Genomic DNA, 24604 nt, shown 5'->3' on the forward strand with positions numbered 1-24604 from the left:
ACTGTTGCAAGTTTAACATGAATCTTCAAAACATTCTGGAGAGTATTACTGAATTCAAAACATTAAAACTCTGTTCCTCTCTCCACAGATACTGCCAGACCTGCTGAGTTTCTCCAGCATTCTCTTATTTGTTTCCCAGCATCCACAGTATTTTGCTTTTACTTGGGAAAAGTGACAAGGCCAGACAGAGTCAGCTTGGAGTTACAGAAGGGAAATTACACTTGACAAATCCTCTGGAATATGTCGAGGATTAACTAGGAGAGTTGGAATCTGGTGTCGGTGGTTTACCTGGACTTTCAGAAGGCTTTCGATAAAAAGAAAAGCACTTAAGAGATTAGCATGCAAAATTAAAGCCAATGGGATTGGAGGTGGTGTACTAACATTAATAGAGACTGACTGACTGCCTGCTACACCAGTCTGCCAGAGACTAGTGGGCTACTGCAGAAATAAGTGTATCACAATATCTCAGTGTTTGCAGAAGACACAAAGCTGGGTGAGAAGATAAACCTTGAGGAGGCTGCAAAAACAGCGATTTGGACAAGGTGAATGAGTGGAAAATGCAAGGTAGATAAATTTTAATGTGGATAAATGGGAGGTTATCCACTCTGGTAGCAAAAAACAGAAAGGAAGGTTATCGGAATGGGAACAGATTGGGAAAGGAGGAGGTGAAATGAGACCTGCATGTCCTCGCCAAGCAGTCACTATCAGTAGGCACATAGATACAGCAGACAGTAAAGGCGGCAAATGGTTTGTTGGTCTTTACAGGGGGAGAGCATTCAAGTAGAGCAGCACGGATGTCTTGCTGCTTTTGACCTTGGTGAGACCACACCTGGAGTAGTGTGCACATTTTTGGTTTCCTTATTGGGGATAGAATATTCTGGCTATGGAGGGTGTGCAGTAAAGGTTTACCAGATATCCATCCTGCCATCCCAAGGATCAGTATGAGGAGAGATTTAGTTGGTTAGGATGATATTCACCAGATTCTGGATTAGTGGTGCTGGAAGAGCACAGCAGTTCAGGCAGCATCCAAGTAGTTGTGCTCTTCCAGCACCACTAATCCAGAATCTGGTTTCCAGCATCTGCAGTCATTGTTTTTACCTCGTTGATATTCACCAGTTTAGAAGAATGAGAAGGAATCTCAAACTTATCAAATTTGAATAGGAACTAAATATAGTAAATGACGGATGTTTCTGATGACCAGGGAGTCCAGAGCTAGAGGTTACAGTCTGTAGAATTCTCTCCCACAAAAAGCAGTTGAGACTAAAACAGTGAATGTTCTCAAGGAGTTAGATATAGTTCTGAGGGCAAAAGGGATCAAAAGGTATGTGGAGAAAGGAGGAACAGGGAACAGAGTTAGATTATCAACCATAACCATATTGAAGATGAAACAGGCTTGAAGGGTCAAGTGGCCTACTGATGTGCAGGTTTTCTATATTCCTACTTTGCTATGCCACAAAAACCCACCTGGTTCACGAACGTTGTTAAAGAAAGGAAAACAGTCATCCTTATCTGGGCTTCAAGTTACTGTAGATCCACAGCACTGCATTGACTCTTAACTGCCTTCTGAAGTGGCCTAGCAACCCTTTTATTTGCAAACTGTTATGAAGTCTTTAGGGAGAAAGAAAGGAATTAAACCAGAACACTCAAACTTAGCCCTGTCAACCCGGCAAAGTCCTCCTAACTTACATCTGGGGGTCAGCGCTAAAGTGGATAGCTGTCTCACTGACTAGTCAAGCAACAGTCTGATGTAGTCATACTCATAGAATCGTATTTTACACACTGTCCCAGGCAATATGATCACCATCTCTGGGTACATCCTGTCCCATTAGCAGGTCAGACCATGCAGAGGTAGCAGCACTCTGCTAAGCAAAAATTCTTAGACAGCACCTTCTAAGTGCACAACCACTACCAGCAGGAAGGGCAAAGACAGATTTATGGGAACTCTACCAGGTGCAAGTTCTCCTCCAAGCCCCACACACCCTCCTGACTTGGAAGTACATCACTCTTCATTGTGTATTGTTGGGTCAAGAGCCCGGAAATCTCAAATGAAATCATAGGTAGACTTACATCAAATGGACTGCAGTGGATTAAAACAGTAGCTCACAATTACTTGCTCAAGAGCAAATGTTGGCATTGCTAGTGATGCCCACAAACCATGAATAAAAAGAATAATATTACATTCTAACCAAACTTTTATGGGTTTTACTCTTTTCTAATTCCACCGATCCAAACATCCAAGATGTAAGGACACTGGTCAGTGCCTCTTGAAATCATCAAGTGGTAGACAAGAGTACCACATGTTAAAATGTTACTCCCCTTCCTTGTGGAGTCATGCTTTTACTTTGTGTTCAAACTGTACCTTGAAACACTTAATTTTTTGGACATTGCATCTACATAAGGGGAGCGTCGTCCTTTACTAGAAAGTTGGACATAGCACAATGAGGACTTTGTAATACAAGAACATTAGGTGTCAGCTTGGTAATACTATAGACTTTAAAAACCGGACCTTGTGAATAAAAGTTTACTTTGGAACTTTAGCACAAAAGCTATAACAAAGAAATTAGCTGTCAAACCAAATCATTGAATTAAAAAGAAAATTTACAAGGTGTGAGCATCAGTAGCTGCGTTGATTACCAATTGGGCAGTTAAGAAACAATCATATTGCTTGGGTCTTGAGTCATGTAGAGCAGGTGAGGCAAGAGGAAAGTTTCCATTCCTAAAAGACATTAGCAAACCAAGTGTCTTTTTTCTGGCAATTAATAATAGTATCATGATCATTGGAGTCTTAATTCCAAATTTTTTATTAAAAAAAACCTGAATCCAAATTTCACCTTCTGCCTTGGCAGGATTTGAACCCAGGTCCCCAGGACATTACATCTGGATTAATATAGTCTAGCAATTATACCAGTGTTTTTCCCATCTTGCATTGCAAGGCCTCTCACCATTACTCAAAGCACAGAGAGTACCCCGAAAAGCTCAGCCATCCTTGCTCATCCAACACTAAAAGCCAGATTAATTTAGGATTGTCTAAATTTTAGTCTGCTTGGATCACTTGAGAAATACTACAGAGCATCAGATATTACATGTGAAATGTAAACGAATGTTTCCATTAAATTATACATCTCAATATTTCATCAACATACATGTTATATTTTGAAGTACGTGTGTACCACTTGTCAAAATCTTTTTGAAACTACAAATATAATATTACCTGAAAATCTGGGAAAGGCAATGCTTGGGTTTGACGTACAATTCCTAATCAGTGGTAAGTGGATTAACAAGTACCCATAAAGTCTCTTGAATTGCCTGGACATTTTAAATTATCTGACATAATTTGAACATTTAAACTGCTTAGCCTTTATATCCATTTAAGTTTAACTTCTGGAAGGTCAGTTTTGCACAGATGGAACCAGACGAAAAACATCAACATCCCAAAAGCATATTTGAATGTGCTAGGAAGATTAAAAAGCAGGAATCCAACTGTAGCTGCTTCCACAACTTCCTCTGGCAGTTCATTAAGCACACAAACCACTCTGTGTAAAAATGTTGCCCTTCATGTCCTTTTTTAAAATTTTTCTCCTTAAGGTACATTTAGAGCAACAAAGACTCCAAAAAGCCTTTAAGAATCAAGATTGCAAGAACACCACAAGTTAGGCTTATTTTATTGAGAAAGAGACATTGAGATGCTTGAAGAATTTTAAAATTGGTTTAAATTGATAAAGCTTATCAGAACAAAATTATTCACATTAATGAGAATTTCAAAACTTAAATAAAAGTAGATCCTTTAAGAGTTGGCAGTAGATTAGAAGCCCCAGCAGAACTAGTTTACATCAAAGAATGATAAGGATTTAATGAAATGCCAGGGATAAATCCCAGAATAATGTAGGTTCAAAAGCTAACCAAATTATTGCAAAAGGAAAAATAAGAATTAATATAGTGAGGAGCCAAATGACAAATACATTTAAAATTATTCCTCTACTGTTCCTTTATAAAAAGTTTGACATCATTGACAGATTGTAGGGTGTTCCAACAGCCAGAGAAATGACCAGGAACACTTTCTTGGTACTATTCCACACTGATCTTTTGCAGTCAGTCATCAAGAGGTGCAACTGACATCAAGAGAAAAGACACACACACACGACAGCTCTCAGATTTCTGTTCAGTCAAGACTTTATACAGAACTTTGAGTATGCAAACTCAATTTAGTAGCTCAAATTATAGCTTGATAGGTTGTACAATGTGACAGAAAAATAAAATTACTTTTAAAAACTTGAAGCAAATCCAGAATGACTACAATGTACTTAGGCACAATATAAGCAAAGGAAACAGATAGAAAAAAAATTAAACCACAAAATAATAAAGTGAAGCTATGGAAAATGTATAAACCAACCATGAGAGCATTGAGTAGATTAAGTTCAATAAGATATTTCTAAGGATATGTGAAAACACCAGAACAAGTTAACTAAAGAAAGGAGATGATTCCATAAATCCAAAATCCTTCTCTGTATTTATCAAATGAAACAAACACTGAACAAAACTTATCATGGGCTAGGAAGAGATCAGGTCCAAAGTACCTGCCCCATTCAAACAATGCTGCAATCACATATCCCAACGATCTGCGTTCAAAGAACGGAGTCATACGGAACGAGCAAAATAAAAACAATAGAACCCTATAGCCGACTCAGGAGAGTTGCTGGAAAATTCTTCTTTGACTTCCAAAGACAATCAAGCGTGACTTTAGAAGACCACAAATATTCAATTCCTCATTTACAGCAAACTAGCAACTTACTGTCTACAAATAGAAATTTTCAGTCGAGAAGTTTGAAGTTCCCTTTCAAAGGGCTGTGGTAAATCAATGCACATTGCATGTTTCTATAATCTGTTCCAGAAATTTCCTATCTAACTTAATTTGCTGCCTACAAGTTTTACAGACATGCTCTAGTCCTATCATATTATACACTATTTAGCTACAGACTAATGCTTCAATCATGCTGTCTTCAATTGAATTAACTTTGTCACATGTACTCATTTGAGTACAATGAAAAGTCGACAGTCACCCCATTACAGTGCCATCTTAGGTATAAAGGTACCTAGGTACAGATACTTAAAGTCAAATTCTTAGGAAACAAAAAAAAAAAATTTAGAAAAGCAAACTAAATTAGATCAACATTATAGGTCATAGAAATAAATTACAAAAATAAAAGTAAGTTCAGAATATCAGTTTTTCTGACCCTGTCCTTGCTGGCACCTAGCCTCAGGGGAAACCTTCACTACCTCTCCCATTAATGTACGGGTGACTCCATTTTAAGCACCATCTCGGTCACTGGGCCCACTTCACTGATCCACTGAATCCCACTTGCCGTATCACCAATAGTCCCTTGCTCCACTGTAGGAGAGAATGTTTCAAAACAGTTGTCAACTTTGCAGCTTGTGCCATAACAAAGAACTTTAAACTGGGTATCATGTTGGTGTAACTCAGACTCATTGATCCCTACTGTGCACATAAAGGCCATTCAGTTTAGAGTTTGCACTGACCCTTCAAAAGAGCATCTCATCTTATGCCTGGAATTCCACATTTGCCATCGTTAACCCACCTAACCTGCGCATCCCTGGACACCACGGAGAATTTAGCATGGCCAATCCATCGAATCTTTGGATTGTGGGTGGAAACTGGAGCATCCAGAGGAAACGCACGCAGACACAGGGAGAATGAGCAAACTCCATACAGTCGCCAGAGGCTGAAGTCGAACCCAGATTCCTGGTACAGTGAGGCAGCAGTGTTAACCATTTTGTCACTCTTCTCAAGTCTGAATTTCTCTATTACATGGTGGGAACATCAATTCCCCCACTTCTCTTTCTTGAAACACTAACTACCAAGGTATTAAAAGCCTGAAGCTTCTCAATCCCAAATAATTAGCATTACATTTAAAAAATGCTGCCATACCACAATTAAAAACTTGCCGAAATTGGCAACCTACTAATTTGATTAAAATTGTTATCATGCATTACATTTAATGTCACAATGATTTAAAGAATGCAACTATTTACAGCCTTACCAAAATCATTAATAAAAGTATAATAATCCCAACATGAAGCCTATTCATACAAACCACATCTGTCTTAAAAATTTAGGGAACCGTTATTGAAAAAGTTAAACATTTGGAAATCACTACATAAACAACATAATTTTTCATCATACAAGAATCATTTCCTTGAAGAACTCAATTCTTGAATAATGCAGGTGGTGGTATTCCCATGTTTCTGCTGCACTTGTCCTTCTAGATGGAAGTGGCTGTGGGTTTGAAAGGAACGGTCTGAGGATCTTTGGTGAATTTCTGCAGTGCATCTTGTAGATAGTACACACTGCTGTGACTGAGCATTGGTGGTGGAGGGAGTGGATGCTTTAAATTTATTCAAACTTCCTACACACCAAGTTTCATGTGCTTGACGTTATTGGAATAACGCTTTCTGAAATTGTGGAGGAAGCTAGAGTTTAAAAAATGATGCTTCAAGTTCAATTTTTTTTTGAAGTCACACACATCAGAAAATTTCAATTATTCCTGTTAAAATATTAACCTCAAAATCTTCTGTTTTCCTATGTTGTGGGGGCTTACTGCATACGTCTGTCATTTTCAAGTATTTGACCTTAAGATGTCACCCCATGAACAACCCACTAACCAAAACAAAACATTGTACTGCCTTGAAAGTTGGATGCAAACTGTTCGAGTCAGAGATGTGATGGTGAAGGAGGATGTGATTAAGACAGTGAAGTTGTGCATGATGAGAAAGCATTAAAAAAAATAAAAATCTGGATTTGCTTATCCCACTGCTTTACAGAAGATGCAGAACTTAAAAGAGTTATTTGTGTAGAACTTGTGAATGTAATGCTCAAAAATGAAACCTATTCCTTTTGGTTTTGCCTGGGTATGACATTATTTAACATCTGTCTCATCTATAGTGATGAGTGGAAGCTCTGACTTCATACCTCGTGGCAGTCAGACTGGCTATGTATGTGAAAACATCCAACTAAACATTTAACGTTGGAAACTGAATACCACAACTAAACAGCACAGCTTATTTTTTCAAGCAAACTGCATGGCACTCACCAAAAAAAAACAAACCATGGAGTCACCCTTAAAAAATTTGTAATTTAAATAATTAAAATATTTTCCATATTAAGCCTAATTCCATTCTGTCAATATTTACTGAGTTCAAAATAATTAAGACAGAGAGAAAAAAAGATATCCAAGGATTTGTATCTGAATGAATAATTGAATTTTGATAACTTAAATGTATTAATGCAGGGTACCTTTGCAAATTGGATCCAAAATTAGGCCAGTGGTAACAGTCAGAGAGCGATAGTACTAGATTGTTTGTGATTGGGGGCTGGTGTCCAGTGTCGTACCACAAGGATTAATACTGGGTCCCTTATTGTTTGTAATATACGTAATGGATCTAGATGAGAATGGTGTGAGGTCTGATGAGTAGGTCTGTAGATAAAATGAAGATTAGCCGGGTGGTTGACAGTGTGGAAGAGGTTACCGGAAGATTTAGACAGATTGATCAAACCGGCAGATGGAATTTCGCCCTGGTAAGTGATGAATCTTGGGAGAAGTAACAAGATAAGGGAATATTCAATGAATGGCAGGACACTAGAAAGCTCAGAGGAATGCAGGGGTCATGGGGTGTTTGTCCACAGATTCCTGAAGTTGACAGAATAGGTTAATAGGTTAAGAAAGCAAATGGAACACTTGCCTTTATCAGTTGTGGCATAGATGATAAGAGCAGGGAGGTTTTTTTGGAATTTACAGAGCTTTGGTTAGACCACAGCTGGAGTACTTGTGCAGTTCTATTGTAGTCATGTAGAATTGACATGATTGCACTGGAGGGGGTACAGAGAAGATTCACCAGGATGTTGCCTTAGATGGAGCAATTTAGCTATGAAGAGAGGCTGGATAGACTCAGGTATTCTCCTTAGCACACAAAGGCAGAGAGGGGACACATTAGAAGTAACTATGATTGAGGGGCATGGACAGGGTGATAGAAAGCAGCTGTTCCCCTTCATTGAAAGGTCAATAACAAGATAATTTTAATGTGAAAGGCACGAGGTTTAGAGGGGATTGGAGGGTGGAAGGGATGTAGAATGCACTGCCTGACAGGGTAGTTGAGATAGGAAACCTTATGATCAAGAATGGGAACACTGGATTGTAATGCTCTCTCTAGTACCCTGACTGCCCAATGCCATTAGCTAACAGTACGAGCCAAAGTGCAATTATAGACTGTTAAAACTCTACTGGAGCTGTAAAACAACTGTTAACAATTCCAAAATCTGTTTGGTTTCTTTAGCTAAGTAATGCATTAAGCTAAAGGTAATCTAAAATATTATTTTGAATGCTGTTCATTTACTTCCAAAGCAGTGGTAGTCACTCTTTCCATTTAGAGCAAGATTAGAGAACATTCTAATTTGAAATCTAATTTCTATAGCTTTAAAAGCAAAGCAAAATCTAGTTGTTCAGTATCCTGACATCCACTGAAGGTTGCAAACTAATGTTAATCCTGCCAGAATAAAATCTTAAAAGATTCCATCCCAAAATGAGTTTCTAAACTCCTTTCTGTGCCACTTATTTTCACTCCTGTGACATTATTCAATTTCACTGTTGGCTCAGCTCATCTGCTGCTAAATCCTCATTGATTCCTTCATTACCTGCAGACTCAACTACGTTCCACCTTCTGTTTGAACTGGAGATCAGCCGAAACTCTGTCACCTGTGTTTTAACCTGCAGCAGGCCCTCTCTTCAAATCCCTTCATGGTTTTGCCCGAACCAGTCTCTAATCTCCTCAACCCCAATGTATGTTGCTGACTCTGGCCTCTCATGTGTTACCAATTTTAATTGTGACACCATTGGTTAGTGTACCTTAGCAGGATGCCTGCCCCCCAATGAAGCTCTGGGATTCTCTCCCTACATTTCTCCATCTCACTTTGCTCCTTGTAGACACAGTTGAAGACCTCCAGGACCAAGTATTTAAATATATGACCCTACATATCCTCCTGTGCCATTGCTATACTTTTTAATGGTTCTATGAAGCTCTTTGGGAAACATGTTAAAGGTAGTAAGTAAATATGAATGAACACATGTCATTATTTATTCCACCTTTTTATATGTCACTTTTTTTATACCTTTGGTGTCAGGCAGTCAGTCCCCCACTATAAAGCTCTTCCTGACGAAGGCCTTTTGCCCGAAGTGTCTATTCTCCTGCTCCTCAGATGCTGCCTGACCTGCTGTGCTTTTCCAGCCCCATTGTAATCTCCAGCATCTGCAGTCCTCACTTTCGCCTAGTACCCCACTGTATTTCATTACAAACACAATATTTTCACTAAGGAGTTAGAAAGAACGATGTTAGTTACCTAGAGATTGATAACCAGAATTATTCCCCCCTTTCGCATCCAGGCAAAAGGGGAATCCGCAGGCAGCAATAACTTGATAGAAATGGAACGTTTTTCCCTAGTGAACTTTTCATTGCAATGCTGTATTTTCTGATTCAGGTAGATCAAACATCGACATAAATAGACATTTGCAGAGGCGTTCCAAATTAAGACCATTCAAATAAAGCAAAATAAAAAGGTGACCAGTGTTCAAACCAGTTCACTAATACAGACCAGAATTTGTATCGCTGCTGTGGTTTTTTTTTCTAAATCATAAGATAAACTGTGAAATACTTCAGCAACATGTGATGGTGATTTAGTATAAAATATATTGACAAAAAAAAATCAACTACCGTAATTGTTTGTCACTTTGGCTACTGTTGTTAACTTATCTTTGGAATATTATGCAATTGTTAGTTTTTAAAAATACACCAACTCTATTTCATTTCCCCACATTATAATAAGCAGATACCAACTGAACTTTGAGTCTGTATTCATTTGACATTCGACTCAGAATCGTCGGTGGATAAGCTGGATTTTGGAAATGGTCTTAACTTGCTAAAAGTATTTGATTCTTCACGGCTGTGGACTGAACTTTCCTTTTTTTTTAAATAAAGGGAGCATTGAATTGAGGAGGTGTATTACGTACCACTGCCTTGATCCGAAACGGAACTCTCGGCCTCAGCTGCCAGTTTGGAATTGGTTTGCTGGAGTTTACACTTTGTAAACCGTGTACCCCCTCTCTTTCTGGGTCTGTATGCACGTCTCGAACTGCCAGCGTCTCCCCATCGCCTGCCTGAACCCAGCCGGATATCAGAGTTGCCCGTGACTACACTCCCCCGCCCGACCGCCCCGTGTCCCTACACTTTTTAATTTTCATTCAATATTTAGCTCTGAGCTTGAAGCGTTGCCAAACGGGATGTCTGGTCTGTCACAACCCGGTAGTGGAACCTGCAGCCAGATAAACAGAAACTTTTGAAAAAGTTTCTTTCTCGCACGGGTTATTTGCGTCAGTGAATTGCTGCTGGACAGGGCGGAGAGTGGAAACTCCCCACAAACATCCCAAACTTGTGCAGCTCCGCTCACACACACTTTAAACCTTACCGTGTGTAACTTACACACCGCCCTGTGACATGAAATGATCTCGGTGACCTTTGGTGCCATCCACTGCTCCCAGTTTTTCAGAACTTTCGCTTCTTCCTTCCCCGAATTTCTAAATGAAGTCTCTAACGTGAGGGAATTCCCGACTGTCAATAAAGCAACAGGGAAAGCAGACTTGGCCAGCACAACCCAGCTGTGAAATTAAAAAAAAATAACTTACGTTTTAACGACTGGGTGGCAACTCTGAATTTGAACTCGGGCTCCGAATTTGTGCTGGCGTTTCATCTTTTCGATGGCTCTTTTAAGAGAGGTTCATTTGCTGCATCAATTAATTTGCAGCCCCTACTGGCAGCTCCGTTTATTGTAAGTGACGGTCTCAGGCTAGAACGAACTTTCCACAACTTCGAAGACCCATTCAGTTCTGAGTTAATTCGCACTCCACTTCCTCCCGGTTACAAATCTTGGACATCTATCTCAATAACGTTGCCTGCCTGGATCTCACCTCCACTACCTTCTACAAAAAAAATCTCCATTCATATCTTTGTCACCTACAGATTCACCTCGACCAGTGTTCTTCTAACCAATAACCAATACTCCATCCTGAAGAAACTTGTCCTCAGTCAAAACTGTGCTACATTATCCTACCCTAAGGATCAGGTGGAGTCATAGAGATGTTACAGCATGGAAATAAACCCTTTGGTCCAACCCGTCTGTGCCAACCAGATATCCGAAATAAATCTGGTCTCATTTGCCAGCATTTGGCCCATATCCCTCTAAACTCTTCCTGTTCATATACCCGTCCAGATGCTGTTTAAATGTTATTATGCCAGCGCCCACCAGTTCCTCTGGCAGTTCATTCCATGCACACACCACCTTCTGTGTGAAAACCACTGTGTCACCCAGCACAGTGATTAGCACTGTTGCCTCACAGCACCAGGAGACCTTGGTTCAAATCCCACCTTGAGCAACTGTCTGTGTGGAGTTTGCACATTCTCCCCGTGTCTGCGTGGGTTTCCTCCGGGTGCTCCAGTTTCCTCCCACAAGTCCAAAGATGTGCAGGTTAGGTGAATTGGCCATGCTAAATTGCCCATAGTGTTAGGTGAAGGGGTAAATGTAGAGGAATGGGGCTGGGTGGGTTGCTCTTCGGAGGGTAGTGTGGACTTGTTGGGCCGAAGGGCCTATTTCCACACTGTGAGTAATCTAAATGGTCCCTCTTAAAACCTTTCCCCTCTCACCTTAAACCTATGCCCTCTAGTTTTGGACTCCCCCACCCAGGGAACAGACCTTGTCTATTTACCCTATCCATGCCCATCGTGACTTTATAAACCTCTATAAGATTACCCCTCAGCCTCTGACACTCCAGGGAAATTTTCAACACAGAATTAGGTAGCTCAAGACCAGGAATTTCCCAACTGCACTTTGGTATAAATGTGTGCATGGAATAAGCTGCCAGAGGAATTGGTGGGTGCTGGCATAATAATATTTAAATGGCATCTGGACGGGTATATGAACAGGAAGGGTTTAGAGGGATATGGGCCAAATGCTGGCAATGTTTTTTAAGCAATCTGTTTAGAGATGTTATTACAAACCTCTGAAGCCCTCTGAATAGGATTTGAAACTGGGTATCCTGGCTCAGAGGTAGGGACAGTACAGTTGCACAACAAGAGCCCTGCAGCTACCATGGTTAGTGAATGCTGAAATTGTAGTGATTGTAAGGAGGACAGCCACGTGGACCTCATAGAATGTGAGTTCCCAGATTAATAGCCCCAATCAGGGAGCCCCGGCTGACAGATATAAACAGGAATGTGAGAGGTTCTGTTCACTCTGAGAGCTGACACTGAGGCAGCTGGGTCAGTGTCAAGGACTCTCTGCATGTAAATAACGGGGGACTTGGTGATGGGATACTGGCCTCTGTGGAATTAGTTTTGAAATAAAAACAGAAAATTCTGTAGAAACTCAGCAAGTCCCCAAGTATTTGTGGAAGAGAAACAATAATGATGAGGCAGGTTGGGAATTTCATCCCAGTTATAAGAAAAGTAGACAGGCCGTTTAGCCCTCATCTCTCACATCACAGGTACTGGCACTTCTACTAATCAGAGTTCACTTGCCAACAAAACAGCTCTCTCCTGACATCAAGGTTTTTCCCTTGAATTCATATTTTTGCAAACTGTAGTTCAATACAATGTGTCTTTTTTCGATAATACTCAGAGTCTGTACTTCAAATGATTCACATGTTCTTTGAAATCAAAACTGCTGTTCCTACAATCTCTGAAAGATAGGCAACTAAAATATGAATAACATAAACTTTAAACTTTTTGTAACTCAATCTTATGTATGCTTGGCTGAGAACTCATCAATAGGACAGTCAATATAGTCATACAACATGAAAACAGACCCTTCAATCCAACTCATCCAAACTGATCTAGTCCCATTTGCCAGCATTTGGCTCATGTCCCTTTAAACCCTTCCTATTCATGCACCCATTCAGATGACATTTAGATGTTGTAATTATACCTGCCTCCACCACTTCTTCTGACAGCTTGTTCCACACATGCAACACACTCTGCCAGAAAAAAATTACCCCTCAGGTCCTTTTTTAGTGTTTCCCCTTTCACCTTAAACCTGTGCCCTCTAGTTTAGGACTCCCACACCTTGGGAAAAAGACCTTGGCTATACACCTTATTCATACCCCTCATGATTTTATAAACCTATATATATCTAAAAACCTACAAAACAATATAGCAAACAGTCCCTCTTCAGTACCCACACAGGGTCTGTGCCCCAACTCTTCCACCGTTACACCAATGACTGCATCGGTGCAGCGTCCTGCACCCAGGCTGAATTGGAGCAGTTCATCAACTTTGCCCACAACTTCCATTCCACCCTCAAATTCACTTGGTCCATCTCGGACACCTCCCTCCCCTTTCTTGACGTCACCATTTCCATCTCTGGTGACAGTCTCCAGATGGATGTTTATTGCAAACCAATGACGCCCATAACTACCTGAACTACACCTCCTCCCACCCGGTATCCTGCAAGAACTCCATCTCATTCTCTCAATTCCTCTGCCTCCGCTCGGATGAGGAGACATTCTACTCACGAGCTTCCCAGCTGTCCGCCTACTTTGAATAATGCTCTTTTCCTCTCCCTGCTATCCAGACAGCCCTCTGCCGCACCACTTCCATTCCCCGTTCCACTGTCTTTATTTTTTCCCAGTCCTGAAGAAGGATTACACCCAAAACACAACTTCTCCACCTCCTGATGCTGCCTGAACTGCTGTGTTCTTCCAGCCTTCTGCCTGTCTTTTCCAGATGTGGTGAAGCTGACTCCAATCTGCACCCACCTCATTGGGGCCTCTTTCGTGAAGCCAGGGTTGCAGAGTCAGGAACTTTCTCAACTCATCTTTTCCATCTCCTTCATGAAAATCCGATCCATTAGTCCCATCCATTTAAGCAGTCATCCAACGTTGTCTTTTTTCACCCCAAATGCAGCATATTTGCTACATCTATTACCTTTCTACTCAATTCCTTTGTGTTATTTTGTTCAACTTAGCAATTTCATTACCTTTGCATTATCTATAGATTTGGCCACTGTACCTCTGACTTCTGAATTCTAACTGCAGGCCACTAATGAAGAAACTAAACAAAAGAAATCCCAAAAAAGGCTCCTGTCAGTAAATTTCCACCAGACTCCTGGTAATCACTGTACCACTGCTCTCTGGGTTTTACTAGCCAACAGTGTATTTTTATACTGATTCTTACTTTTTCCTACTTTCTCAATCATCTCATTCAGAAGAATTGTATTATCACATCTATTGCCTTTTCCTAAAATATCCATTTTTCCAACAAGCTCCACTTCAAAAGTACTGCATTAACTGTAAAACACTGAAATTGTGAAAGGCATCATGTAAATGAAAAATTTGTAAACTTTTCCTCCTCTACCCTTAACAAACTCTTTGTCACAAATGCAAAGCAATGTTTTTAATACTAGGGGTTTTGTTCCAATAATGTTGTGAAACATTGGCTAAGATTATCACCTGGAATTTTCACCTGGGATCTCTGGTGGGCGATTTAGAGGAAGTAATAGGGGAATATTTCTAAATTAACACATTTCCTGATTCATCACCCGCTGTTGTTAAATCAAATTTCCAAGCATGCTACTTCATGTCTATGCTAGAATTCATAGTTTCAAAGCTTGTGCTGCTTTCACACAGACTATAATTGAAAAGGGAAACTTTAAAAGAGAAACTGAGAAAGGAAAATTACCCTTCTAATTATGGGCAAATATTCAGTTGTTGCAGCTGTTTCTGTTATTTGAAGATAATAATAGTTGATCAACAACACTTAGACTATCATGAGCAAAGTTGCAAAGGTTGTGACTATGTGTGCTGGGTTTTGATGATTGCTTTTGGGACTTGGATTAGCTATGCACCACTTCTGGCTGGGGTTTATTATAATTCCTTGAAGAAAATAAACTGAAATATTTTGTGATGAAGACCGAATTTTAAAAGATTTTGTGAATGAGATTGATCACATCTGTGCTGAGTAGACTTCCAAGCCAATTCATAAGATCTACCTTGGTTATTGCTGCTATTTAATGTTTACTTTGTAGATTGTAATTGGCTACAATTTGCCTCTTAATTCATTTTTAAAATTCATTTGTGTGATGTGGGCTTCGCTGGCTGGGCAGCATTTATTGCCCGGCCCTAGTTGCCCCTTGAAAAGGTGGGGCTGAGCTGCCTTCTTGAACCGCAGCAGTTTTCCTGCTGTGGGTTGACACACAATGCCCTTAGGAAGGGAATTCCAGGATTTTGACCCATGAAGGAATGGCAATATATTTCCACATCAGAACGGTGAATGGCTTGGAGGGGAACTTGAAAGTGGTGATGTTCCCATGTATTTGCTGCCCTTGTCATTCTAGATGGAAGTGATTGTGGGTTTGGAAGGTGCTGTCTGAGGATCTTTGGTAGACAGTGCATCTTGTAGATAGTATTCACTGCTGCTACTGAGCAGATGGAGGGAGTGGATGCTTGTGGGTGCAGTGCCAATCAAGCAGGCTGCTTTGTTCTGCTTCTTGGATATTGTTGGAGCTGCAGCAATCCAGGCAAATAGTGAGTATTCCATCACACTCCTGACTTGTGCTTTGTAGATGGCAGACAGGCTTTGGGGAGTCAGGAGGTGAGTTAATTCTAGCAGTATTCCGAGCCTCTGACCTGGTCTTGTCGCCCTTGTGTTTATGTGGTGAGTCCAGTTGGGTTTCTGGTCAATGATAACCGCTACGATGTTGATAGTGGGGGATTCAGTGATGGTAACGCCATTGACTGTCAAGGGATGGTGGTTAGATTGTCTCTTATTGGTGATGATCATAGCCTGGCATTTGTGTGGCATGAGTGTTACTTGGCAATTGTCAGCCCAAGCCCAGATATTGTGCATTTGAACATGGACTGCTTTACTATCTGAAGAGTCATGAATGGTGCTAAATGTTGCGCAATCATCAATGAACATCCCCACTTCTGACCTTATGATGGAAGGAAAGTCCTTGATAAAGCAGCACTGATGAAGGGGCGGCACGGTTGCCCAGTGGTTAGCACTGCTGCCTCACAGCGCCAGGGGCCCGGGTTCAATTCCAGCCTCAGGTGACTGTCTGTGTGGAGCTTATACATTCTCCCTGTGTCTGCGTGGGTTTCCTCCCACAGTCCAAAGATGTGCAAGTTAAGTGGATTGGCCATGCTAAATTGCCCATAGTGTTAGGTGTATTACTCAAGTGGGAAATGACTCTGGGTGGGTTATTCTTTGGAGGGTCAATGTGGATTTGTCAGGCCGAAGGGCCTGTTTCCATACTGTAGGGAATCTAATCTCAGCTGAATTTGGTTGGGCCTAGGTCACTACCCTAAGGAACTCCTGTCTGAGATATCCTAGATCTGATGACTGACCTCCAACAACCACCTTCATTCTATGTGTCAGGTGTGATTCAACCACCTTCTGGTTTGTCTCCTGATACCAACTGATTCTGGCTTTGCTAGTGCTCCTTGATATCTCACTCAGTTGAATGTAGCCTTCATGTCAAGAGCTGTCACTTTTACCTCACCTCTGGAATTCAGCTCTTTTGTCCATGTTTGAACAAGGCTATAAAAATAAGGTCAGAAGCTGAGTGGTTCTGGTGGAACCCAAACTGGGCATCACTGAGCAGGTGCTATTGATAGCACTGTTGGTGACACCTCCCATCACTTTACTGATGATTGAGAGTAGACTGATTGGCAATAAGTGGCTGGATTGGGTTTGTCCTGCTTTTTATGTACAGGACATATATGGTCAATTTTCCACATTGTCGGGCAGATGCCAGTGTTGTAACTGTATTTGTACATCTTGGCTATGGGAGCAGCAAATTCTGGAGCAAAAGCCTTCAATATTATCACTAAAATATTGTCAGGGCCCGTAGCTTTTGCAGTATCCACTGTCTCCAACTGTGTCTTGATATCACGTGGAGTGAATCAAATTGGCTGAAGACTGATATCTGTAATGCTGAGGACTACTACAGGAGGCCGAAATGGATCATCGACTCAGCACGTTTGGCTGAAGATTGCTTTGAAAGCTTCAGCCTTATCTTTTGCACTGATGTGTTGGGCTCTTCCATCATTGAGGATGGGGATATTTGTGCAGCCTCCTCCTCCAGTGAATCGATTAATTGTCCACCATTCAAGGCTAGATATGGCAGGACTGCAGAGCTTAGATCTTTTCCATTGGTTGTGGGATTACTTAACTCTATCACTTGTTGATTATACTGTTTGGTAGGCCAGTAGTCTTGTTTGGTTCACCAATTGACACCTAATTTTTCGGTATGCCAGATGCTGCTCCTTGTATGCCCTCCTGCACTCTCCATTGAACCAGAGTTGATCCCTTTGCTTGATTGTTAATTGGGGGATATGCCGGGCTATGACGTTGCAGATTGTGCTGGAGTACAATTCCCATGCTGTTGATGGCCCTCAGCACCTCATGTCTTGAGTTGCTAGATTGTTTGAAATTTATCCCATGGACACGTGATGGAAGATATTCTCATTGTGAAGGCAGGATTTCATCTCCATAGGGACTGTGTGGTGGTCACTCTTACTGATACTGTCATGGACATATGCATCTGCAGCAGATAGATTGGTAAGGATGTGGTCAAGTATGTTTTTCCCTCTTGTTGGTTCCTTCATCACCTGCATAGACTAGCAGCTATGTCCTTTAACTTCTGACCAGCTCAATCAGTAGTAATGCTGCTGAGCCACTCTTTGTAGTGGACTTTGAAATGCTCCACCTCGAGTACACTTCATGCCCTTGCCATCATCCGTGCTTCCCTCAAGTGTTATTCATCAGTACTGATTCATCGGCCAAGGGAAGATGGTACATGGTAATCAACAGGAGGTTTCCTTGCCACGTTTAACTTGAAGCCATGAGACTTTACAGGGTCCAGTGTCAATGTTCAGGACCTCCAGGGCAACTCCTTCCCAACTGCATACCACTGTGGGGCCACCTCAGCCAGTGGGACAGGACATATCCAGGGATGGTGATGGTCGTGTCTCAGACATCGCCTGTACAGTATGATTCCGTGACTATGACTATGTCAGGCTGTTGGCTAGTTTGTGAGACAGCTCTCCCAATTTTGGCACTAACCTCCAGCTGTTAGTAAAGAGGGTTGTTTCTATTGTTGTCTTTTCCAGTGCCTAGGTTGATGCCAGATGATTAGTCCGCTTTCATTTCTTAGATGAGACTTCATAACAATTGGTAAAACTGAGTGGTTTGCTAGGCCATTTCAGAGCCAATCACACTGCTGTGGATCTGGAGTCACATGATGAGTTTTTCCTGATAATTAGCAACAATTTCATGGTCATCAGCAGATTCTTAATTCCAAATTTTGTGGAAATTTGAATTCAAATTCCACCATCTGCCAAGGCTGGATTCAAACCTGGGTCCTCAGAACATTAGCTGAGTTTCTAGATTATTAATCTAGCGATAATACCACTAAGCCATCACCTCCCTTCACGTTGATACTGGGTTTTTAAATTGATTGTATTTAGTGTTTAATGCTTAGGTAATAAAAGACTGGTTCTGTTGTAAAGTGTGGAACCTTCTAGTTTCATTCTTTCAGTACATAGGAAACTGAAATCAGACAAGTCCCTTGGGGAAATATAAAGGAAGCAGGAAAGAACTTAAACAAGGAACTAGGAGGGCTAAAAGGAGCCATGAAATGTCTTAGCAAGTAGAATTAAGGAGAATCTCAAGACATTTTATACATATATTAGGAGCAAAAGGGTAGTTAGGGAAAAGTTAGGCCCACTCAAGGACAAAGGACAAAGGAAGGAACTTACATGTGGAGCCAGAGGAAGTGGGCAAGTCCTTAATGAATACATTGCATCAGTATTCACCAATGAGAAGGACATGGATGATGAGATTAGGGAGGAGTATGTTGATATTCTAGGACACGTTCATATTCTAGGACACATTGATATTAAGAAGGAAGAAGTGTTGGGTATCTTGAAAAATATTAAGGTAAACAGGATCCCAGGGTCTGATGGAATCTATCCCAGGATACTAAGGGAGGCAACAAATGAAATTGCATGAGCTTTGACAGAGATCTATGTGTCTTGTCCAGCTACAGGTGAGATCCCAAAAGACTGGAGATTAGCCAGTGTTGATATTTTGTTCAAGAAGAGCATAAGAAAAATCCAGGAAGTTATAAGCAGGTGAGCCTTACATCAGTGGTAGGGAAATTGATAGAAAAGATTCTTAGGGACAGGGTTTAGCCACATTTGGAAAATAATGGACTTATTGGGGAAAGTCAGCATGGATTTTCGTGGTAGAGGTCTTGTCTCACAAATTTTATTGAGTTTTTTGAGGAAGTGATGAAAATGATTGCTGAGGGTAAGGCAGTGGATATTGTGTACATGGACTTTATTGAAGCATTTGATGAGGGCCCTTATAGTACCTGGGTCCAGAAGATGAAGTCACACGGCACCCACGATGAGTTAGTAACCTGGATACAAAACTGGTTTGTCATAGAAAAATTTATGGAGGGCTGTTTTTTTCACTGGAACTCTGTGACTAGTGTGTTCCTCAAGGGTCTCTGTTGTTTGTAATATTTGTATAAATGATTAAGATGAAAATGTAAATTGTCTGACTAGTACATTTGCAGATGACATGAAAATTGGTGGAGTTGTGGACAGTGAGGAAAATTGTCAAAGGATACAGTAAGGATATAGATCAGTTGGAAAGTTGGGCAGAGAAATGGTACATGGAATTTACTCTGAATAAGTGTTAGGTGATGTATTTTGGGAGGTCAAACGCAGGAAAACAGGAAAAAAGAAAATATACAGTAAATGGCAGGACCCTTAGGAGCGTTGATGTACATAGGGATCTTGGCGTGTAGGTCCATAGCTCCCTGAAAGTGGCAATACATGTGGATAAGGTGGTAAAGAAGGCATTGAGTATAAAAGTTGTCAAGTCATATTGCAGCTGTATAAAACTTTAGTTCCGCCACATTTGGAATATTGTGTGCAGTTTTGGTTGTTACTCTATAGAACATCGAGACTACGGAGAGGGTACCAAACAGGTTTTCCAGGGTGTTGCCTGGATTGGAATATATTAGCTATAGGGAGGGTTGGACAAATTTGATTGTTTTAGCTAGAGTGTCGTTGGGTTGGGGGCTGCGGTTTGGTTACGAATCACCAAAGGTTTGGCTGGAGTGGGCACTAAACCATGGGCCTTGGCTTGTGGGTTGGTGGGGGTGGTGTAGATGACAATGTATCCTGTTGCTGCGGAGTGATTGGGGGAGAAGGGTTGAAATAAGGGACTTGTTTCAGATGAACATCAGTACATAGAATCAGGAATAGGCCATTTCACCCATCGAATCTGCTCTGCTATTCAACTAGGTGATGGCTGATCTATTTCCTGAACTATTTCCAAATCCCTTGAGTATCCAGAAATCTGTCAACTGCTCTCACGAACATACTCGATGGTTGAGATTCCACAGTTCTCTGGTGTAGAGACTTCTAAAGATATATCATCCCCTGACAAAAGAAATTCCTTTTCAAGTCAATATCTCTTATTCCGAGATTATATCCCTTGGTTTTAGATGCACCAGCAAAGAGAAACATCTTATCAACATCCACTGTTATGCTCTGCAAGAATTTTGTAAATATCAAAGAGATTGCCCCTTATTTTTCAAAACTTTAGGGAGTACAGATCTATTTTCCTCAATTTCTTTACATAGGACAATTCCATCACAGAATCCCAATAACATAGAATCAGGCCATTCAGCACATCAAATCCATACTGCCCCTCTGAAAAGCATTCCACCGAGACCAGCACCCCCCACCCTATCCCTGCTTTCCCATGGCGAATCCACCTACCTTGCGCATCCCTGGTTGCTATGGGTAATTTAGCATTGCCAATCCACTTAACCTGCACATCTTTGGACTGTGGGAGGAAACCCATGTAAACACAGGGAGAATGTGCAAACTCCACACAGACAGTCACCAAAGGGCTAGAATTGAACCTGGATCCCTGTGAGGCAGCAGTACTAATCATTGAGCCATAGAAATGAATTAGGTCAATTTTGTTTCCACTCCCTCTATAGCAAATACATCCCACTTTAGATAATCCAACCAAAACTATACACCGTTCTCCAGATGAAGTCTGACCAAGGCTTTATGCAATTACAGCAAGACCTCTGTACTCAACCCCTTTGCGATGAAGCCCAATATATCATTTGCATTCCTTATTGCTCACTGCACATGCAACCTAACTTTTTATGACTCGTAAATTAGGACACCCAGACCCCTTTTGACACCTGCATTTCCCAACCTCTCACCATTTGAGAGATATTCCAGTTTTCTCAATTTTTATATCAAAGTGAAAGCTTCACGCTTATTCACATAAAATCCATAATGTTCTAGTCCATTCACTGAGCCTGTCCAAGTCTTCTTGAAGTCTCCTTGCATCATACACACATCCATCCAGTTTGGTTTCATCCCCAAATTTGCAAATATTACATTTGATCTCCATGTCCAAATCATTTATATCGACTGTGAACAGCTGTGGACCTAACTCTGATTCTTGCAGCACTCCAAAAGTAACAGCCTGCCATCCTGAGAATTATCCATTTATTCCTAATCTCTGCTTTTTGTCTGTTATTCAATTGAGTCAACACTAGGTATATTTTTCCAATTGCCGCATGCTATATTTTATTTCTTAACTTTCTGTCATAGGAACTTCTGAAAATTCATATATATTACATCTCCTTTATAAATACTGCAAGTAATAGCCTTAAAAAACTCCACCAAGTTTGTCAAACATGATTTCATGTCAGAAATTCATGTTGACTTTGCTCCTTTTTTACCATTTCTTTTCCAAAGTTCCAGCTATTACCTTCTTTCTAATAGACTGTAACATTTCCCCGATTACTGATGACAAACTAACAGAATTGTAGTTCTTCATTTTTTTTCTCCTTTTTTAAATCGTGGGATTACACTTGCCATTTTTCACTCAGCAGGAACCTCTCCAAAATCTATAGAAGTTTGAAAGATAAGCACCATAACATCCACTCTCTCAATCCAACTCCTTTGTTGCTCTCGGGTGAAGATCATCTGGTCCAGGGAATTTATCAAATTTCAATCCAATTAAATTTTCAAGTCTTATGTCGTCACTAATTTATTTTAGTTTCTGAGTTTCATAAGTCTCTTGGTTGCCTCGTGTTTCTGAGAGATTTTCTGTATCCGGGCAGCATCCTGGTAAACCTCTTCTGCACACTCTCCAAAGCCTCCACGTCCTTCAAGCAAAGTGGTGACCAGAATTGAATGTGATACTCTGATTGTGGCCTAACCAAAATCTTATAAAGCCACAAAATATGACAACATGATAATCATTTAATTTGTTTGTCTGTATCTCATAGGAGTGATGGAGAGAAAGAGGTTGATTGCAACAAGTTTGTGGCCGTGAAGCCAAAAGAATAATGTTCATTTGGAAGTTTACCTGGGAAAATGCAGGGAGTTCATACAATTCAGTTTCATTTCACAGATTTTCAAATGAAAACACCTCTTTTCCTGGCTCATCTACTAAAATTGAGTCAGAGAGTCATAGAGGTATACAGCACGGAAATTGACCCTTCAGTCCAACTCATCCATGCCAACCAGATATCCCAACCCAATCTAGTCCCACCTGCCAGCATCTGGCCCATATCCCTCTGAACTCTTCTTATTCATTTACCCATCCAAATGCCTCTTAAATGTTGCAATTGTACCATCCTCCACCATTTCCTCTGGCAGCTCATTCCATACATGTGAAAAAGTTGCATCTTAAGTCTCTTTTATATCATTTCTCTCTCACCCTAAACCTATGCCCTCTAGGTCTGGACTCTCCCACTCCAGGAAAAAGACTTTGTCTATTTATCCAATCCATGCACCTCATGATTATATATACCTCTATAAGATCACCCCTCAGCCTCTGAAGCTCCAGGGAAAACAGCCTCAGCCTATTCAGCCTCTCCCTATAGCTCAAATCCTCCAACCCAGGCAACATCCTTGTAAATCTTTTCTGAACCCTTCAAGTCTCACAACATCTTTCTGATAAGGAGGAGACCAGAATTGCACACAATATTCCAAAAATGGCCTAACCAATGTCCTGTGCAGCCACAACATGACCTCCCACTCCTGTACTCAATACTCTGACCAATAAAGGAAAGCATACCAAACGCTTCCTTCATTATCCTATCTACCTGCAACTCCACTTTCAAGGAGCTATGAACCTGCACTCCAAGGTCTCTTTGTTCAGCAACACTCCCTAGGACCTTACCATTAAGTATATAAGTCCTGCTAAGATTTGTTTTCCCAAAATGCAGCACCTCACATTTATCTGAATTAGACTCCATCTGCCACTTCTCAGCCCATTGGCCTATCTGATCAAGATCCCATTGTAATCTGAGGTAACCTTCTTCGCTGTCCACTACATCTCCAATTTTGGTGTCATCTGCAAACTTACTAACTGTCCCTCTTATGCTCACATCCAAATCATTTATATAAACAAAGAAAGGTTGTGGACTCAGCACGGATCCTTGTGGCACTCCACTGGTCACAGGCCTTCAGTCTGGAAAAGCAACCCTCCACCACCACCCTCTGTCTTCTACCTTTGAGCCAGTTCTGTATCCAAATTGCTAATTCTCCCTGTATTCCATGAGATCTAACCTTGCTAACCAGTCTCCCATGGGGAACCTTGTCAAATGCTTTACTGAAATCCATACAGATCATGTCCACCGCTCTGCCCTCATCAATCCTCTTTGTTACTCCTTCAAAAAACTCAATAAAGTTTGTGAGATATGATTTCCCACACACAAAGCTATGTTGACTATCCCTCATCAGTCCTTACCTTTCCAAATACATGTACATCCTATCCCTCAGGGTTCCCTTCAACAACCTGCCCACCACCGACGTCAGGCTCACTGGCCTATAGTTCCCTGGCTTGTCCTTACCACCTTTCTTAAATAGTGGCACCACATTAGCCAACACTAGTCTTCCATTCAAACTGTTAGTTCAGCTTTTTCTGTGATGAAGGACAGCACAGTTCTTACAGTAACTTCTAGCTTAGAAGTTAGCACTGCTGCCTCACAGCGCCAAGGACCTGGGTTTGATTCCACCCTTGGATGACTATATGGGTAACGTTTTCATGTTGTCCCTGTATCTGTGTGGGTTTCCTCCTAAAGTCCAAAGACATGCAGCTTAGGTGGATTGGCAGTGCTAAGTTGCCCATCGTATCTCGGGAAGTGCAGGCTATCTAGATTAGCCATGGGAAATGCTAGGTTACATTGGTAGGATGGGTCTGAGTGCTCTTGCTGTGGACTCAATTGGCTGAGTCAATGATCCCGACATTTGACACAACGTCTGAAACAATGACAATGGTAGGACATAAACAATGAAGAAAAGTCCTAAGAGCATAACTCATTTTAAATTGGGATCAAAGAAACACAATAAATGATACTTTGGTCTATGTAATCTATATCTCATTGCAGTGTACATTAACATGCGAGGATTTGTATTAGCTTGGAAAAATC

General features: G+C 41.0%; 1 protein-coding gene across 7 annotated transcripts in view; it reads right to left on the bottom strand.

The window, feature by feature from the left end:
• Positions 1-10886, bottom strand: part of sgk3 (serum/glucocorticoid regulated kinase family member 3) — an 85696-nt gene extending 74810 nt beyond the window's left edge. For 2 of the 7 annotated variants that reach the window (XM_072571503.1, XM_072571499.1), the window contains exon 1: positions 10074-10317. The gene's annotated coding sequence lies outside the window, so the exon portion shown is untranslated. Of the gene's footprint in view, positions 1-10073; positions 10322-10528; positions 10616-10745 lie in introns of those variants that run through there. The other 5 variants (XM_072571504.1, XM_072571500.1, XM_072571501.1 and 2 more) reach the window with 5 other exon arrangements.
• Between the last annotated feature and the right edge of the window lie 13718 nt (positions 10887-24604).

The sequence above is a fragment of the Chiloscyllium punctatum genome, chromosome 5 (assembly GCF_047496795.1).
Source record: "Chiloscyllium punctatum isolate Juve2018m chromosome 5, sChiPun1.3, whole genome shotgun sequence".
NCBI classification, from domain to species: domain Eukaryota; kingdom Metazoa; phylum Chordata; class Chondrichthyes; order Orectolobiformes; family Hemiscylliidae; genus Chiloscyllium; species Chiloscyllium punctatum.